The sequence below is a fragment of the Crocuta crocuta genome, unplaced genomic scaffold, assembly GCF_008692635.1.
Source record: "Crocuta crocuta isolate KB4526 unplaced genomic scaffold, BGI_CrCroc_1.0 scaffold113, whole genome shotgun sequence".
Classification (NCBI taxonomy): domain Eukaryota; kingdom Metazoa; phylum Chordata; class Mammalia; order Carnivora; family Hyaenidae; genus Crocuta; species Crocuta crocuta.
Window position 1 is genome coordinate 14,613,274 of NW_027530368.1, and position 16,025 is coordinate 14,629,298.

Genomic DNA, 16,025 nt, shown 5'->3' on the forward strand with positions numbered 1-16,025 from the left:
AGAGTCCTTAAGAATAGGATTAATGTGGGGCACCTGGGTGGCTTGGTCCATTAAGCATCTGACTTTGGCTCAAGTCATGGTCTCATGGTTCGTGGGTTCAAGCCCTGAGTCTAGCTCTATGCTGATAGCTCACAGCCTAGAACCTGCTTCAGATTCTGTGTTTCCCTTTCTCTCTGCCCCTCCCCCACTTGTACTCTGTCTCTCTGTCTCTCTGTCTCTCTGTCTCTGTGTCTCTCTCTCTCTCTCTCAAAAATAAACATTAAAATTATTAAAAAAAAAAGAATAGGATTAGTGCTTGTTGGGGTGAGCACTGGATACTGAATGGAAACCACCTTGACAATAAATTATATTAAAAAAATAAAGTATGCAATGTGAAAAAGAATAGGATTAGTGCTCTTACAGAGAATACCCCGGGGAGCTCCATGGCCCTTTCTGCCCTGTAAAGACACAAAGTGAAGAAGGAAGTCTGCAACCCAGAAGACAGCTCTCTCCCACACCTGACCATGCTGGTACCCTGATCTCAGATTTCTAGCCTCCAGAACTATGAGGAGTACATTTCTTTTGTTTATAAGCCTCATAATCTATGGGAATGTGTTCTAGCAGCCCAGACTGACCAGGATACATGCTCGCAAAAAAGATCATTAGAATTAAAAAAAAGAACACCTCATCTTTATCTCCCTCACAGCTGAAGGAGCTAGATTCTATGGGTGACTCTCCACAGCTATTGTCCATAGCTTGGTGAAAGCTCCGGCCCTGACAGGTCCTGCTGGGCACCACACACCTGGGTGTCCAACATCAGTCTTTCTACTGCTTGTAAACCAGAAGACAATGATAACATTAGTAAATGGCCTACAAGAGGTTAGAGCACTCAAGGAACTATGGACAGAACATCTTTGAAGTAAAGGGCAGAGCTGAGAAACAATATGTCAGCTTCCTTTTTGTTTGGGTGGCCATGATGCAGCAAGTGATTGTTGATACTGTTTATTATGCAAGATGTCATTGCCAAACCTCCAAAAAACAAGACTGACATACCGTATTGGACTATATTGTAAAGTTTATTCACCAATTCATTCTGATCTTGCAGTGAAAAACAAGATTACAAAAGACTACTAATAAAGCAGATCCCTTTCTGCTAATTACACTATGATTATAAATCCTTAATACAGTTACGTATAAAGGTGGCCCATGTGTTACACCTAGAAAGGATACAGGATACCATTTTTTTAATTAAAATAAGTATTTTACATTTATTTTTTAAGATTTGGGAGGCGCCTGGGTGGCTCCGTCGATTAAGCATCCAACTTCAGCTCAGGTCATGATCTCACGGTTCATGGGTTCGAGCCCGACATCAGGCTTTGTATTGACAGCTATCTCAGAGCCTGGAGCCTCCTTCAGATTCTGTCTCCCTCTCTCTCTCTGCCCCTCCCCTGCTCATGCTGTCTCTATCTTTCTCTCAAAAATAAATAAAACATTAAAAAGAAATTTTAAAAAAGACTTGGATATCAGTGTTTCATAACTATAATATGTGATTCTAGAGATACAAGACAACTTTCACATCATAATTTAGAATTAAATAAGTATATTTTTCCAGATCTCCTATATCAGAAGGAAATAAAAATGCAACATCAAAGAAAACCTAAGTGAATGTCTGGCTGGAAATATGAAGGGCATTTTCAGAGAAACTGGGTCAGGATTAGTTATTAGAAATTTTTACCAAAATGATATTAGGATGGTGTTATTTATTTGTGATACCATATTATGAGCTACCAATATGAGTTATCCATATGAACCACCAAATTTTTATTAACATACAGATTTTTTGTTTACAATTCAGTTATAGTGATATCTGTCCAACGGAGCAATTTCAGTAAGCTAGTCTCAGGAAAAGAAGAGAAGTATAACTTGTTACAAGTGGAAAGAAAGAGAGAGTAGGGAGGGAGAGATGAAGGAAGAGTGGAAAGGAAGGAAAGAAGCCTGAGGGAAAGAGAGAGAGAAAGAAGGTGTAATGTGTAGCTCTAAACCAATGCAAATGAAAAATGGAGTGTTTTCTAGAACGTGGAAGAATTTTTCCTCCTGAGGCCATAATGCCCAGGACAATAAACAGCTCTATTCAAATGGCAGCACAGTGGTAAAGGGCAACAGCATGACTTGTATGATAGTTTTGGACGCGCTGTAATTCCTTCAAGAGTGCCACCAATATTCTAGCATACGAAAGGGTGCCATTAATGAAAAAGGACATAGAGATATAAATCAAAGAAAATGAGGACAAGAATTAATTCAAAAGAATAGTACTTTTTGAACAAAAGCATCAGTATTGTTATAGGTATTTAATGATTCTCTTTACCCTCATCACCTTAGTTTTATCCACTGTATTGGAAACTCAAAGGCTCTAATTCATCCAGTTAGAAACCAGACATAAACAAATGTTACCTTTAAAATGCCTTTCTAAAAGGATCCATCCAAAGACTGGGGGAACATGAGATGAAAGCCATAAAGTGAGTTAACATTGCCCCTTCAGAGCACCCTGATATTGCTCCAACAAAAGCGGTCAGTGACGAGTTCTCCAAACAGCTGCTAGAATCTCATTCCATTTCAGGAGATTCTACTAATTGCATGAAAGCTTATCAGAGAGGTCAGAAAGCATGTTCAATCATGTGAGTTTCCTCTTCTTTTGCTACCATTTAAGTAAAATTCCTCCTCCCCCATATGAAAACCCCATATATAATCACAAGTAAATACAAGTCCAATTCAGGCTTTGGACCTACTTTATTAGCACATCATTCCCAGCTTTGATAAAATACTTGAGCTGCATACATCTATACCTACACTCCACACACACACTCACCCTCAATGACTGTGGATTTGCTCGAGATACACATGACCAATTCTTTTTTGGGGTAAACTCCTGTGTCCATTTATAGGAAAAGAGAATCACAACTCAGACTTTTCTCACTCTGAGCTTAAGTTTTCTTGTTCTCTTTATATGAACTATTATTTCCTCCCCACTTGATCTCTGCCTTCTTATGTCCTTTTTTTTCTTCAAGTCAAGCCCAAATTCTGTGGCTTTCCTTTGGTCATCCACAACTGGAAAGGAACCTCCCATCTTTAGAAATGCCATAGTACATGTGGTCTGTATAATTTATACAGATCACATAGAGCACACTATTTATTGCCTTGTACCAATTATTATTTTTAAAAATATAGTTCTTTGCTGTACAACTAGATTATAAATTCCTAAAGAGCAGGGCTAGGCCATATATTGCAGTTGTAAGAGAAAGGGACCCACATATTCCACTAACTGTGCACCCTGAATAAGTGGCCCAACCTCAGTGTTCTCATCTATAGCTGGGAATCATGAAAGGGTATGTCTCATCAGGTTGTTCTGAGAATTAAATAAGATAATGCATGTGGCATAGTGTCTTGTGTATAGGAAGGTGTTGAATACAAGTTAGCTGTCATCCTTGTTGTTAGTTACTGTTTGCTCTTCAGTGTCACTGTCTGAGTGCCTTGCACACCACATGTAGTCAATGCTTGTATTTTTAATCGCCTAATGAGTGGGTATCTATGGCTTTGACTGTCCAATATCTACTTCTCACTCATTTAACGGTTCCCTAATTTCTCTCTGCCATTCCTCATTCATTAGCTCTTCCTACATAACAGCCTTACCTCACGCACATTTCTTGGGGCCCAGTGTAAGCCCATCATTCCACCAGCCAGAGGAAGGTCTGTGATGCCCAGGGACTGCCCAACAACCAAGCTTCCTTGCAATTATTCTTATCTGGGAGTCATTATGGGAAACCATTTAAGCATATAAAACAATCACAGTCTTTTCCTAGATTTAGCAAACCCCAAGGTACCAAGAGAACCCCCTGATGCCATCCCAGAAGCCCTCAGCTCCAGGAAAGCTCAGGCAGTTCTACAAACTTGTCCAGTTGGCCCCCCTATTTGTGGGCCTCACCATTTCATGGTCACTGGAAAATCATCATTAATCATTCCAAGAGGGTGCCTCACACCCTGATGTTTGAACAGTAGGAGTTCCATTTGAACTCCAAAAGTGAACCAAAAGTTAATTAATCTGAGAATTTGGGCATGTGCAAGTACGTTTAAGAAACAATGGTACAAATTTCTTTCTGGTATATTTATTTACCTGAAGACTCAGGTCCTCCTGGGAAAGTGGAGATGTTTGTGCCAGAGCAGTAAACCACATCAAAAGAGGGGCTCCTCTGCCAAGATGAATGACGGAACCCCAGGACTTTGTGGCTACTTTATCCCACATGGGCTCCAGCCCCATGGGTTTTTATTTTTGTAGTTCTGTGAATAAATCTTGCTTTCCCTTATTTGTCCTCCATGGATTAGATGAAATTTGACTTCCTCTGAATCCTGGGGTGGGAGACAAGTACAAAGAACGCTACACAGAACCTCCCTGAGTTACTCAGCGTTCAAGAAGTCAGCAGCAGTGGTAACAACTGCCCTTATCCTGAATGACACTCCCCTTGGACAAAGGTATGGGGAATCTCGGCACAGGTCTTGTTTGGCATCAGCTGTCATGGGGGTGCCTTCAGGAGCCAAGGTCATCCAGCACTGGTGCTTCTGGTGCGTACAGTGATCCTGAGACGTCAGACATAAAGATGGCGATCCCTTCATCAGTGAGCGTGAGAGCTGTTACCTCTACAGGTGCCAGTGGATTGTCATCCTTTCAGCAGTGGCGGGAGACATGCGGAACAAGAGTAGAGAAGAGGAAAATGAAGACATCTTACCCTTGAGAGAACTAGTGTGAGAAGCATAAAATCAGGTGCTCACTGGAAATTTCCAGCACCAGATTTGGGAGGAAGCCTGAAATTATCATAAAGCATATAGGGAATGAGTCCAGGAAGACAGTCTTTGGTGGCTGTTGCTGTGACTCTGATCTTCCTCCGGACAGTCAAGATCTGTGAGGCCTAGAGTTACATAAGCCTGGAAAAGCAACATGCTCAGAAATGTGTGGAGACATGGCTCTGCTGGCCCTAAAGTGAAAACATTAATTCTGAATTTAAAAAAATGTGCTTTTTTTTTTCCTTCCTTTTTCAAACCTGACATCCATTTCAATGTTAATAACCTAAAGCCTTTCAAAACATGGTGTGAGGACTTAATGCTGTCTTCTATAATTGCTGAAACTTTTATTGAAAATGTTTGGTCCTAAGCTCTGAAGATCAGGCATACAAAAGTGAGTGACGCATTTAAAAGGCAAATGATCCTGTGAAATGTCAGGCCCAGGAACAAGTTTGGAGCTGCAGTTGGTAAAAACTGACAAAAATAAGTACTGCATGTAAGCAGTAAAACTTCTCACCCAGTCCTCAAAACTTTATACATGATTTTTGGAGCCTCAGATTTAGTTGTCTGTCTCTCAGATCAAAGCCATGGGTCTATTAAGAAAACTCTATGTCTATTTTTATGGCATGACTTCTGTTTACAGGACATAGTATAGGAGTGGTGTGTATACAGCTCTGGCCCTAAGTGCTATGGAGAGTAGCTGGGATTTGTGGGGGTTACTATTATCAGGATAGATTCTCTAGCAGCTTTTCTCACACACCTCATTTCTGCAAGGGACTACTATTGCTTATTCCTAGCAAACACGCATAGGTCACTAAGGTTGAGAATGCTTCTGGCCCATCGGTGGGCCATAGTTCAAAACAGAAAATTCAGACTGGGTCCTGGATCTTTGTCCCCAGCAAGAATGTTAACCCGTCATTGCTTCTGACGAAGATGGAGTAAAAGTGACCACGTTTAACCTCTGCCTGAAAAAAACTAAAAATACCAGATAATAATAATAGTGATTTTCTAGACATTAGATATCAGGCAATGGGCAGTGAACCCTACGCAAATGGGAACACTGAGATGAGCCCTACAGTTGCCACTAACATAGGCGTTGAGAGGGTGTCCAGGTGGTGGTAGAGGGAGAGGGCACCCAGGCAGAGGCCAGCCGAATCCTAGGTTGAGGATATAGAGCTGGGTATGGGGAGACACAGGCCGCTAGAGCCCCCAAGACAGAGTTCCAGAAAAGAAAGAGCTGCTAGAGGAAGACTCTTAGAGATCTACAGACGGTCTCTTGAATATTTAGCTGAGTTTTTACAAGCACAGACCTGGGATGAAACTGAGGCAGGGGAAAGGAGCAATCAAAAGGATTAGAGGAAACACTGTCAGGTGCACATAGAGCTGGGAGAGTACCTGCTCCCACCAAGACTGAAAACCTCATAATTCACAGACCATTTTGAAGAGTGCACAGAAGTTTCTTGCCTCACTAGTGGGAAACAGTCAGCCTTACGCTAAACACGGCTCTGAAACTCACTCAAAAATGTTAAAAGTTAAGACCTTTCACAATTTCAAATTTCCAGGTAATTTCATTGTGTCCCAGAACAAAAGAGAAAAATGTTTATGAGAAAACAAAAATAACGAGCACCCAGCAGAGCAAAAGATTACCAGATATGCAAAGTATCAGGAAAATGCTACCTGATGAACAATGAAATCAATAAATTAAAACTAATCCTAAATAGACACAGATGTTAGTATCAGAAGATAAGGACATCAAATACAGTTATTATGACTGTATTCTATATGCTCACTGAGTTCAGAAGAGACGTGGAGGGTTAAAAAGAACAAAGACTCCTAGAGGTGAAACAAATCTAGATGGGATTAACAGCATATTAGTCACTGCAAAAGAAAAGATTAGTACATTTTAAGATGTAGCAATAAAAACCATTCGAAATAAAAGAGAAAAATAAAATTAAAGCATCAGTAAGCTGAGGGACAACCTCAAGCTGCCTAACATTGAAATCCTATAAGGAGAGAAAAGGGACTGGGCAAAAAAGGTTAGAAATAATGGATGAAATTTTTCTAAAATTAATCAAAACCACAGAACACAAATCCAAGAATTTCAATGAACCCAAGCATAAGAAATATCAAAAAAGTATTCCAAAGTACATCATAACCAAACTTCTTGAAATGAATGATAAAAAGATAATATCCAAAATCCAAACTCCATACCCAAAAATCAAATAATCCAGTGAAGAAATGGGCAGAAGACATGAACAGACAGTTCTCCAAAGAGGGCATCCAGATAGCCAACAGACACATGAAAGCAAGCTCAGCATCACTCATCATCAGGGAAATACAAATCAAAACCACACTGAGATACCACCTCACGCCAGTCAGAGTGGCTAAAATGAACAAATCAGGAGACTATAGATGCTGGCGAGGATGTGGAGAAATGGGCACCCTCCCGAACTGTTGGTGGGAATGTAAACGGGTGCTGCCCCTCTGGATAACAGTGAGGAGGTTCCTCAAAAAATTAACAATAGAACTCCCCTAGGACCCAACAATAGCACTGCTAGGAATTTACCCAAGGGATACAGGAGTGCTGATGCATAGGAGCACATGTACCCCAATGTTCATAGCAGCACTCTCCACAATAGCCAAAACATGGAAAGAGCCTAAGTGTCCATCAATGGACGAATGGATCAAGCTGTGGTTTATCTATACCATGGAATACAACATGGCAATGAAAAAGAATGAAATCTGATAGCAACGTAGATGGACCTTGAGGGTGTTATGCTGAGCGAAATAAGTCAGGTAGAGAAGGACAGATACCACATGCTTGCATGTATAGGAGGATTAGTAGGAACTTAACGGAGGACCACGGGGGAGGAGAAGGGGAAATATAGTTGGCGAGAGGGAGGGAGGCAAACCATGAAAGACTCTTGAATGCTGAGAACAAACTGAGGACTGATGGGTATGGGGGAGAGGGGAAGCGGGGTGATGGGCATGGAGGAGGGCACTTGTTGGGATGAGCACTGGGTGTTATATGGAAGCCAACTTGGCAATAAACTATTAAAAAAAAAAAAAGCAGCCAGAAGGAAAAAGAAAACATATTCCACGCAGGGAAACAAAGATGAGAATTCTATCAGATTTCTCTTTAGAAACAAAGGAGAAACCAATGGAACATTGCCTTTAAAGAACTGAAAGGAAAATGGCCCCATTTTTCCAGAATTTTATACCTAGGAAAAATACTTTCCAAAACTGAATATGAAATAAATATTTTTTTCCAGATGTAAAAAAGCTGAAAAATTCAGGACTAGCAGTTTGACTTTGTAAGAAATGTTAAAAAAAAAAAAAAAAAAAAAAAAACCCCCCAGGAAANAAAAGTCTGCCTACAAAAGGAACAGAAAGCACTGGAAATGGCAACCCACGAGTACTTACATAAGAGTCTTGTTTCTTACTGATTAAATCATTTTAAAAGGTATCTGTTTCAACAATAATAGCAATGTGGTGTGGGTCATCTAACAAATAAGAAATATGTGTGACATCAGTGGCATAAGGACTGAGTGGGGCTCTGAAAGTAAACTCTTGTAAGATTCTTATATTCTTCCGGAAGTGGTATAGTAACACCTTATATAGAATATAATAAATTAAAAGAAGTGTACCATAGGTGCTAAAGAAAGCATATGCACAAAAGAGTTACAGCTATTAAGCCAGCAACAGAGGTAAAAACAGAATCATAATAATAATTAACCTAGAAGAAAGCAAAAGAGGGAGAAAAAAGTGAACAAAGAACAGATGAGACAAACAGAAAACAAATGTAAAGATGACAGACTTAACTCTAACCATATCAACAGTCACACTGCCTGAAAATGATTTGAACACTCCAATTAAAAGACACAGACTGTCAAATTTAATTTAAAAAACAACAACAAAAAAAACATGGCCTATATGTCATTTACAAGAAATACAATTTAAATATAAAGAAGCAAATACTTTAAAAGAAAAAGGATGGAATAAGATATCCCATTCTAATGCTAATTAAAAGAAAGCTGGAGTGACTATATTAATATCAAACAAAGCAGATGCCAGGGCAAAGAATATATTAGCAAGGGTAAAGAATGTCATATCATAATGATAAAAGACTCAGTTCATGAAGAGGACATAAAAATCCTAAATGTTCATGCAGCTAATAATAGAACTTCAAAATACATGAAGCAAAAACTGAAGACTCCTTGGAGAAACAAATACATAAGTATAATCTATGATTTCAATATCACTTTTTCAATAATTGATAGAACAAGCAGACAGAAAATCAGTAAGGATACAGAGACCTTACTGCAATAGTATCAACCAAATTGACCTAATTGAGATATATATGTATATACACTCCACCCTATAAACATTAGAATACACATTCTAATATATACCAAGATGAGCCATACTCTAGGCCATAAAACATGTCTCAGGAAATGTAAAAGGATTCAAGTCTTGTAAAATATGTTTTCGTACCATGAGAAAATTAAATAGGGACACAAAACAAAAAGATTTCTGAAAAGTTCCTTTACATTTGGAAACCTTAACACATTTCTTTTTTAAATATTTTTTAATGTTTATTTTTGAGAGAAAGAGACAGAGAGGGAGCAGGGGAGAGCAGGGATAGAGGGAGAGACAGAATCTGAAGCAGGCTCCCAGCTCTGAGCTGTCAGCAAAGAGCCCAGTGAGGTGCTAGAACCCACGAACCATGAGATCACGACCAGAGCCAAAGTCGGACGCTCAACCGACTGAGACACCCAAGTGCGCCCATTTTAACACATTTCTAAATAAACCAAAGATCAACGAGGAAATCAAAAGAAAAACTAGAAAGTAATCTGAACTTCATGAAAATGAAAACACCACGTATCATTAATTTGTATAGTTCAGTAAAGCATTACTGGGGGCAGGAGATGAGTATTAATAACATGAAATGTCTGTATTAGAAAAAAAGAAAGTTACTAAACTAATAAACTCACCTTCCATTATGAGAAATAAAGCCACCCCCACACACATCAAAGTAGAATAAATTTAAAAAGTAAGCAAAAGAGGGGAAATAATAAATATCAGAAGAGAAACCAATGAAATGGAAAACAGAAAAACAGGAGAGAAAAAAAATCAGTAAAACAAAAGCAGGTCCTTTGAAAAATATCAATATAATTGGTATACTTCCAGCAAGATGAATTAGTAAAGAAGAGAGAGAGAGAAGACATAAATTACCAACTTTAGGAAAGGGAGAGGTGATATCACTAAAACTTTCCATATATTAAAAGGATACGGGAATATTTTATCAACTTTCTGTCAATAACTTCAACAACTTAGACAAAACAGGAAAGTTCCTTAAAGAAACAAACTACCAGAACTCGCTCAAGAAGAAAAAGATAATCTGAATAATTCTACATATTCTTAAAAATAGTATTTTTAAGTTTAAAACTTTCCCACAAAGAAGTTTTCAAGACAAGATGACGTCACTGTTAAATTCCAGACATGTAAGAAAATAATACCAATTTCACACAAATTCATCCGTAAGTTGAAATGGAAGAATACTTACCATTTCATTTCATAAAGCCACCATCACTCCAATACTAGAGCCAAAGATAAATTATTATAAGAAAACTACAGGTCAATATTTCTCATGAACATAATACAATTTGTTTTAATTAGCAAATGGAATTTGCTGGAAAGATTATGCTTGATGAACAAAATACATCACAGCTTGTAAAACCCAATAGAGCAAGGTCTATGATTCTATCATGTTGTCAACTCCTCCAGGAAAACAGCATTTTATATAACTAAGTTTCTCATTTCCACAAAATCAAAAAAAAAAAAACAAAAAAAAAAAACAGTAATTCTCTTCATTCACTAAAGTGACCATGCTTTGAATATTGAGGACGGATAAAGTAGTGGTTCGAACACAGACTGTGAAGTCAGACTGCCTGGGATTAAATTACAGCTCCACCTCTTAATACTTTATAACTTGTGAACATCACTTAACTTCTCTGCACATCAACTTCATCTGTCTTAAAATGGAGATGATCTATCTCTTTTGTATAGGGATGTTGTGAGAAAGAAATGATTTAATCCTTACGAAACGTAGAGAACAGTGGAGTGTGGCATAGAACTCGCAAAGGCTAGTGAGGAACAGTGGTAGAAGTAGGGGTGACTGCTGTAGTCATGAATGACAGACGTTAACTGAGTTCTGAAGAATTTTATGCTTGGTGTTATATCAGGAAGAAAGTGAGGGACAAGCACACCATTAACAGGCATCAATGTAAACAAACACTTAGTAGCCAGAAGGTTATTGGTATTTTCCAGAAACTGTGATTAAGATAACGCATGTCGAGGGCAGAATATATTTTTAAGACATGTGGGGAAGAGGAAAAGAAGGAAGTAGTAAACGAGAAAGGAGTTAAGAGCTGGAAATCGAGACCAGATCGTGAAAATCCTCATGTGCCATGGAAAAGCAGTGCGATTTGATCCTGGTGAAGACAGAAAAGCATTGAAGAATTTAACATGAGAGTATCATAGCCAGATAAAATAGATCCAAGAGAAGAAAGCAGAAGTCAGGAAAACTTGCTAAGAAGTTATATGTTTCTTTTTTCTTTCTGTAACAAATTACCACAAATTTAGTGGCTTAAGACCACACAAATTTATTTTCTTTCGGTCCTTGTGTCAAGTCTGGCACCAGTCTCACTGGGCTGAAATCAAGGGGTTGACTGGATTTCCTTCCTGCTGGAGGCTCTGGAGTAAATTCACTTCCTTGTCTTCTCTAGCTTCCAGAGGTCCCCTGCTTTCCTTGGCTTGTGGCCCCTTCGTCCATACTCAAAGCCAACAATGAGTCCCTCTATCACATATCACTCTGGCTTGTTATGCTACCTCTTCCACTTTTAAAGACCCCTGAAGTTAAACTGGACTCACTCCTATAATCCAGCATAATCTTCCTATTTTAAGGTTACCTGATTTGCAACTTTAATTACATCGGCAACCTTAATTCCCCATTGCCATGTAACGTAGCATAATCACAGGGTCCAAGACTAGCACATGGAGAGCTTTGGGGAGCCATTATGTTTCCTACTGCAGAAGCTACTACAAAATCTCACGTAAGACACAGTATGGGCTTGAACAAAGGTGGTGGTAGTGATAGAAATAGATGGCAGGGAGTATATTAAATTGTGTCTTTAGATGCATAAGTAAAGGAATACATACATGCATTTGGGTGGGTTTGGAGGGTACAGACGACATGAGGGAGAATGGGAAATTACAGATGTCTCCTAGTTTATTAAGTTTAAAAACTGGTGAAAGACGATATCATTAATTACTGTGAATATGATTTCCACTATGTGATTTATAAAGTCCTCACAGAACGCTAAGAGTGAGATGCCCACAAGGTTGCTGGTAATTGCGTCTGTAATTCAGGAAAGCAGTGATACAGCTGACCAAGATCTAAGCACTGGGCATGTAATATTGGCAAGAAGTCTCAGAATAGCTGCTATAAATCACCAAGCGTCCTAAAGACATTTACACACATACTCACACTCAATATTCAGTAGCTTTCATTGGTGCTACCTGGTACTTAACATGACAAAGTTAAGATCTACCTTAAAAACAAAACATAAATGATCTATATCGGCAACTGAATCTTGACCGGTAGCTCATAAGACGAGCAAAGACTTACTAATACAATGGTGAACCCTTACAGAGGTGGTGTTTCCTAGCCCCCAAAATGTGGATTAAATGCCAGCGGTAAGGGGATGTTCTACACAAAGAAGCAAAGAATTGTGACATAGGCTGCAGCCTGTGGCTGTCCAGCCCCAGGTTCTCATATTTTCTCTCTCACAGGAACACCAGAAGACTATATTATTTTTCCCACTGGAAACTATGTTTCTACTTAAGATTTGGGCATTTCCCCATTTTGTGAGAGGCTTCAGCTCTATCTATCTTTAAAAGGCACTGTTGTGTATGGGAAATTTCTGCAACTTCCCATTGATTTTGCTGTGAACCTAAAACTGCTCTAAAAAAAATAAAGTCTTTAAAAAAGTTAGTATCTGGGGCGCCTGGATGGCTTAGTCAGTTAAGCGTCCGACTTTCGCTTAGGTCATGATCTCACGGTTCGTGGGTTCGAGCCCCGCGTCGGGCTCTGTGCTGACTGCCAGCTCGGAGCCTGGAGCCTGTTTCAGTCTGTGACTCCCTCTCTCTCTGACCCTCCCCTGCTCATGCTGTCTCTCTCTATCTCCTAGAAGTAAATAAATTAAAAAAAAATTTAAAAAAAAAAGTTAGTACCTAAAACATGATAATATCTGCTTCAGGATACTGCCCCCAAAGCCCACTGATTTTCAAAATAAACAATTTATTTTATTCATTAAGAAAATAGAACTGGTATGATAATATTAATATACTAATAAATAAGGGTGATCTTTTAGAATCCTCTCTTATAGAACAGATCTGAAGTATGGTACAGATCTGTTAATTCATAGTAATGCAAATGGTGCACAGTATAAACTATGGGTAATAAAACACCCTGTAACAAAAACTTGGAATTCCATATAAGTGGCTGGGAGGAGGGGGGTTGGGAAGGCAGGGTGGAAATGTCCATTTAAATACAGGACCTTGATTAATTTTCTGTTATAGTGGAACCATAATAACCAAAAATAAGCTCAGTGATGTAGCTGTAGTGACATATGAGTTGGAACGCATGGCATGTACAAAGGTGAGTAATAAAAGTGAAGCAAACGAGCAAAAATATATCAAAAATGACTAAAATTATGTGTTTTCATTGTTAAGAAATGTAGTGAAATTCTCATCTGGTGAATTCCAATTCAGCATTTCCTTGATATATCTTTTATAATTTTCACTCTAATTATAATGAAAATCATTTTTCAATGTAATTTTGTAATAAAAATGTTTCTTTATTTCTCATTACATAAGAACATGATCTTGTACAGTTACTGAGCAGGCTTACAATATGCACACTGTATCTTCCCTTTCTTACCATTTAATCTCTTCATAGTCTACAGATGTCAAGAGGTTCAGATTAAGCTTGTTAAAGATCTGCTTCACTCGAACTCACTGATGATTATTTATTTAGCAGTTTTATGTAACCCTGTCATTGATAAGCACTCTATTAATTTGCCGAGGGACAAATCAACACTAGTTATTTTTCTACCGGCTATTAGACTCAGTGCTGCTGTTTGTTACAAACCACTTGCCAGTTAATTATAAATTATGGGTCCTCTTTGCCTATATTAATTGATATCTCCTCTGCCTTTGTAATACTAGACAAATAAATTGAAGGCAAGATTTATTAAGCAGTGTATGTCTTGTGTCTCTTGATTAGTATTCTTTACTTTTTTAACATTTATACTTGTTTATACAGATTTGACAGACCAATGCATTAGAGAAATGATCTTTGGGGTGTTTTATGGTAGAGAGAGAGAAAACATTTAATGGGCTTTCTACAAATTTATTTCAAATGACCCACCACTCATTGTATACAATTCCTAAAATGCCTTTTCACTTTGTGCTATAGACTAGTGATGGCAGCTTCCCAAATATGCAAAAACTAACATTCAAAGAGCTATAAGCCTATGGAGGTATTTGCTATACGGTAAACAAATATGTAGTGTATGTAACTAAAATCTATTATCACTTTACACATGCAATAACCAATGTCTTTTTCCTTCACTTTTACTGCATATATGCACTCTATTACACATGCTTTTGCATACACGTGGAGACCTTTTAAATTCTTCTCATTTAAACAATCTGCAGTGTAATACCCAATGACAAAACAATAAACTATAGCCATTTTTAATTTTAAGAAGCATGAATTATGGATGGCACTTGCCACAGGACACACACCTTTCCATCTGCAGCTCACAGAGGAGCCGGAGTCAGAATTTAGGCCAGGTAGGAAGAAAAAAAAAAAAAACATGATACAAAAGAAAGTCTTAATTCGTTTGCTCCCTGGACAGTATCAAACATTGAAGAATTGCAAATTTAATGGGAAGGATTACCCCAGAGGGTCATTGGACTATATTCTGATTTCAAAGGGCTTCAGAACCTAGCTATCTGCCAAAAGATCTGGGTCTCTGAAATCCTAATTTTATATATAATTTTTCCTCTTAATTGACAATTTTGACCCGTTACATGTGCAATATCTTGAATTCCTAATAATTCCCCATCTGACATAAATCTAGCAAATGGACAGTGAGTCCACTGGGGTAGGTGGGTTGTTTTTCCATTAGTTCTCACAGGAAAGGAGAGATATATTGGTCAAGCAGACCTGTTCCTATTTTCAACTCACACATAATTGAATCCCGTCTCCAACATATTCATGTTTGAAGATTTAAAGGCTCCCCAATTAGAATTTAGAGGAAGCCTTTAGAGTAAAATTAGCTAGCTCATTCAGAAAACATGCACTCTGCTAATGTGCTGTGAAACTGACCTTCAGCCACTTTTTAATAATGAGATTTCAAGAATCATCTTCCCCAATACACCATGCTACCTTTTGTTAGCTGTTTCTGGGCACACCTCCCAATGGATGTCATGAGTGATAGAATTTCCTGATAGCCTTGATTCGTTTGATTATGCAGAAAATATGCTATTAATCATTCCTCAACAATTTATTATTTTGTCTGTATATCCTCCATGTTACCCTTACCATTTACCATCGCACTCCTCAAAATCTCTGTCCCCCACAGTCAAACAAGATTTGAGAGAATTAGATTTATTAGTTACAACTTGAAAGTACTTTGATTAGCAGTGGATTGGGGTTGACACTAACCTCTCAAATAAATCATTTTTGATTATTCACATTTCACATATTCACATCACTTTTGAACCCAATTATATGGTTAATCCATTGTTTGCCAAACTACAGTGCACTTTTTTTTTAATGCTTCATACTACGTACCCTATGCCAGTGGCTCTCAACTGGCGCAAATTTCTTCCCCTGTGAACATTTGGCAATGTCTAGAGACGCCTAAGGCTGTCCGATACAGGGGAAGGAAAGGAACTGCCACTGGCATGCAGTGGGTAGCAGACATAATATCAGACATTCTACAATGCAAGAATAGCCTCCAAAACAAAGAATTTACTGGTCCCAAATGCCAATAGTGATAAGGCTAAGAAACTCTACTCTAACCCCTCAAAATACACTCAATTTTCTCTCTTAAAGGGACATTAATAAGTAGAGCAAGAGC

General features: G+C 38.3%; 1 protein-coding gene across 1 annotated transcript in view; it reads right to left on the reverse strand.

Moving 5' to 3' along the window:
• Positions 1–16,025, reverse strand: part of LOC144233372 (uncharacterized) — a 460,671-nt gene that overhangs the window by 87,865 nt on the left and 356,781 nt on the right. The gene's annotated exons all lie outside the window — the stretch shown is intronic.